We start from the raw sequence: 5,312 nt of genomic DNA on the forward strand, positions 1-5,312 counted from the left end.
ACCGATAATCATCCACTAAGCAATAAGGCACTTTGGCCCAGCGTAGCGGGCTGGGCCTAATTTCTAGTTGTGTATATAAATAACCTATTGACAAGTTAACCCTAAGTCCATAACAATGTTCTGAGGTAGCCGCAAAGTTATGCACCGAAGCTCTCTTCTTCTTTTTGCCAAATCCGGTAACAAATTCTCGCATCAAATCAAACACTCTGTTCTCTAAAATTTATTCCCGTAACCGCTAAATTGGATGACGTAGTTCACCAGTTCAATCAAACGCTTCCAACTTAGGGTTTCATCTTTGTGCTCCTTGAAATTAATCAAATAAGCAATCAATTAATCATGGAGGTTCGACGGAACCGTTACAAGGTGTCTGTCGATGCGGATGAAGGACGGCGGCGTAGGGAGGTTAATATGGTTGAGATCTGTATGAATAAGGTCGATTTCTGATTTAATTCGATTTAATTTATTGTTTGTTTTGAAATAGTTGGTAAATAGGTTTAGTTATTCTCTCATATAATTTGCCACATTTGTACTTGTTGATAATTTTAAGTTGATAATTTTAAGTAATGTTAGTTATTGTTAACTAGGTTAACTTGGGATCATACTAAGGTTAAATGTTCTGTATTGTGAGCTATTGCTTGACCACTAACACTATATATACTAAAATGAAATAGTTTCATTTATTTGTAGTGTTAGATCCACATGTGCTGAGGTGTTTAACTAAGGGAGTTTAAGTATATATGTAAGTGTGTTTATATTTGGTAACTTTATAGTTTGGCTGGCTTAAGTAGATGGTGGTCATATACTAACTCACTTGAAATTTTTATGTCTGTTTAATCAAATTTACAAATGTGTGTTTTGTTTTTGCTACTATGATTGATTTATCATTAGTAAAGTATGGTCACATTATGCCCAATTAGATTAGATTGAAAGAGATAGTATGAAGATTTAAAAGTTCTGAGAGTGGCCTAACGAATTAGGTTTTCCAGTTGAATTACAGAATTAGGATATCAAACTGTTTGATGCATTTATAATTCTTTTTCATATGCTTCTCACTTACTTGAACTGTTACATGGTTCTGATTGAATTGCAGTTAGAGAGTCTTCCTTGTATGGTTGCGGGAGTATACTCGATTGACAATAATAATATGCAGCTGGAGGCAACTACCCAGTTTCGTAAATTGCTTTCTATAGGTATTCATGATGCTCCTATAACTTTTATGAGAAAGTTCAATCAAACGCTTCCAACGCAGCCACTTTTTTCATTATTAAATTAACTCTGTTAATTGATGTTGTTGCGATCACGAATTTTCAGCTGATGTTTTTCTGTTTAAATGAAGATAGTGACTTATGCTTTTGCATTATGGCTCACTATTTTAAAGAGGTCGTTTAAGCTATTATAGCTTAAAGCTATTATAGCTTAAGTTGTAATCCGATGTTCTTTTTCTCAATTTGGTGAGAAGCGAACATCACTAACCCGTAAACATAACATGCTTCTATAAGTTGCATGTTTGAAGCTCTATCTAAAGAACGAACTCCTATGTTGGGATATGTGGAGTCAAAATAAGCTTTCAACCCGTAGCGGAAAATTGCATTAGGGTTTCCCGCACACAATGCCTTAGACCTATGTTCGAGATGTGGTCTTCCAAGTTATCGGGTTATATCATACAACCCTTTGATTCATAAAGTTAGATATGGATGCCGTTAATATCTTGTTGGATGCCTTCTGCAAACAAGGATTCGTAAAAAAAATAAAGAGTAATAATAATGTCCCGGGAATTTTGGAATCGAGATTGGGGGTGAGGTCCGCAATTTACCCGAGCCACAGAGTGCATGATACTCATTCCTTTGATATTCTTCCAAGTTACTGAGTTATCACATACAACTCTTTGATTCATAAAACTAGATATGGATGCCCTTAATATCTCGTTGGATGCTTTCTGCAAACAAGGATTCGTAAAATAGTAAAAAGTAATAATAAATTGGGGTGAGGTCTGCAATCTAACTTTGATAGAATTTACCCGAGTCACGGGTTGCACGATACTTATTCTTTGATATGTTACTTAATGCTCTTTGTTTTTTTTAATTGTAAACTTGTAGATACATTTAAGATCGATATTTGTGATTCATAATTTGTTTAGTATAAAAAGTTTTATGTGTAATTGTACTCTATTGTAAATTAATGGATGTCATACATGATTTTGATGGAAATGAGATGCATGGATAAAAGTTGATCCTTAATTTTGTTAAGCCCGTCAGTTGATATTTAGCTCACTAGTGAGACTCCGGTCTGTATATCCATAATCATGTAACGTGCAAACTCGTAAGGGCTATGATGCTCTAGCTCTCTTTGGTAACATCGCAAGGTATGCTTTCAATATAACAAGGCATGATATCAAATCAATAATTGTATCTTGTCGAAGATGACACTTTATTTTGATTTCTTAATTGCAGTTATGTTGGTTTCTTGGTTGTAATTATGCTATGTAATTCACTTTTACCTCGACAATAAGATTTTTTTTATTCCATTTGAGCTGACTAACTAATGATGCTACAATTTTCTAAAGTTTTGGCGGAAAGCGATCTCCTGCTCAACATAATCCCTCAGCAAATTGATGTAATAGATGATCGCTTATATGCTACCTTGATAGTTGTAGAAAGCCTGACTTGGCGAAAGATTTGTTTGATTTGATGTATTTTTTTCGAAGGATTTTAAGATGTATGTTTAGATTTCGTACGGTTGTTACCATTGGTAAAGATTTTTTTTTATTTTTGTTTTTTTTGTTTTTTTTTTGCGACAAAAATAACGAAAATTTTTATAATAAAGGAAAACATTTTCGAATAGAAAACGTCTTCAACAAAGGGTACGAGATAAACTCCGAAGAGACATGCACCTAGAAAATGGCAACCTAACAAACTATTTATACCGAGCTTCCACTTGACCAAACCGAGACAAAAACCAAATCAAATGGATTAAAACACAAAAAGGCTAAGAAACAAAAACTAAAAGGACACTAAGAATCACGATACCAAATTCAAAAACGAAAAGGACACTAAGAATCACGAAGCCGAGAACACGAGCTCAAATGTCTTTGATGAATACACTAAATGTTTCCATTTCGACGCCTTGAATCAATTTTATCTTCCTCTTATTGAATTAAAGAGTTTATTTAAGAACACAAATTTCATTATGAGTCATTTTTTTCCCAATACCAAAATCATACAACGCAACCAAAAATACATATTGTCAAAGTGTGATGATATGTACACAACCTTTTTTTGTTATGTACACAACCAACATGCTTTACAGTGTTGTACTGTACAACACTGTAAAGCATGCTGGTTGTGTACATAACAAAAAAAGTTGTGTACATATCACTCCCCATTGCCAAAATCACAATGTTGTAGAATCTTCTAATGTACAATTCATTATTCTCAAAAATAAATACCCAAACAATGAAATACGCCCATTCTTGACCTTTGTAACCATTTGATTTGGATTGAACATTAATGAATACCTCAAAATTAGTGATGTTTGTTTTCCTTCTTCTTGAAAGATCGAAATGATTTTTTCACTTGAGAAACAGAAGCCGAACTCTTGGTCACTACTTTTGTTAACTTTTCATCCAAAAAAAGTTAAAAACACGTTCTTTGTCTCAGTCGAGCGCGAAACAGTGGATGTGAATGTAAACGAACGATAACTAATCCATTAGATTTAACTATCTTTTGATGGCTTCTATGTTTTTTTATTAAATTTCCGGTCCTTCAATCTTCCTGTTGATTTTTCCTCGAATTATGATTTTGTTCATGGGAATCTTACTCGGTTTCTTCTCTGAAATTTGAGATTTTGTAGTAGATTTTTGACTAACGATGAAGTTATTCTGTTTCTGGTTGTTCTGTTTGAACACGTTGTTTGTTAACAGTTTCTTGTTTTCAATTTTTTTTTTTCAGTTTTCTCCGATCATACAAATTCAAACCTTGTTGTCATTTAACGTTAACCTTGGGCCGAACTGCTAGCAAAACGGATTCAAACCAGGTTCTAATAACGGTTTATGTTCTAAACAACCATCCCAACTTTTGTTCGTCGATTGTCCTTTAAGATTCCTAGCAGCATTTGATTCCATTGGCCTTCGAGAACTGTTTTCTATCTACTACACGAGCAGTATAATCCCGTGATTTAACCAATTCGGAGTTTTGATCAGTGGAAGTGGCGAGTCTACATAGTGTTCCGTGGGGTCACGGGACACCGTTAGTTTAAAAATTATCAGTAAAAAATACCATGTAAATTGTATAAGACACCACTAAATTTAACCGGAAGACCCCATATTGTTTTCGAATTTATAGTTTTTCATTTAAAATGTATTGGACACCACTATATTTAACTACTTGGACCCAATATATTTTCCAACCTTGTAATTTTTTCAAAGTAAACAATCACTAAAATAACATTAAAATATATTTAGTACTGAAAAAATTTTCTTGACCCCGTTGAGTTTGAATCCCGGAATCGCCACTGATCGGAGATAAAAGTTTGTGCTGAGTTATAGAAATTGGTCTAGCAGATTTTGGAGGTAGAATTTCATTTTTATATTTCTCAATGACTCTCTGTTTTATTTTTAGTCGGTTTGGTAGTTATATTTATATTGGAATTCGGGTAGCTTTGTAACTGGTCAAGAAATCGGGTTGAATTTGTGATGGAAAGATTTGAATTCGGGAGCGAAACCAAACCAATAAGCCTAGTAACCACACCGGGATTTAAGATATTTATCTGCATCGATTAGTGACAATGCACGATTTCTATGAATCAAACTCCTTGCTGTAAATTTTTCACTAACCTGTACACATAACAAGAGTTTTTTTGAGTTCGTGTCGAAACGGGTGTTACCAGGGTGGGTTGACTTGACCCGTAAACATTTTTTTATTAATATCTTAGTCTTTTTCAAAAAAAATTATTTAGTTACAATTGGTGAAAAATAATTGAGGTTGTATCAATATATGTAAAAAATTTCAGTATAATATCACAAACTAGAGAAAGTAAACTAATAAAAAACTATGTACAAACTGTAAATTGCCTCAGAAGCAGATTTCTAGCTGAGTGCTCGTACCCAAATTTGACTTTGACTTTAATGGTCAAACAAGTGATTTCAGCTGTAAAATAAAACAAATTTCTCTGACTTTTTGCATCCCAAGTCGGATGAAATAAAAAGATGTGTCGTGATTCATACCGAATTTTTGGCATGTTAATATTGTAGCTTTTCTACTGCTTCGGTAGTTATGTAAGAATTTAGATTGAAAGTTAACAAAACAGAAGATCGA

The sequence above is a fragment of the Rutidosis leptorrhynchoides genome, chromosome 4, assembly GCF_046630445.1.
Source record: "Rutidosis leptorrhynchoides isolate AG116_Rl617_1_P2 chromosome 4, CSIRO_AGI_Rlap_v1, whole genome shotgun sequence".
Taxonomy (NCBI): domain Eukaryota; kingdom Viridiplantae; phylum Streptophyta; class Magnoliopsida; order Asterales; family Asteraceae; genus Rutidosis; species Rutidosis leptorrhynchoides.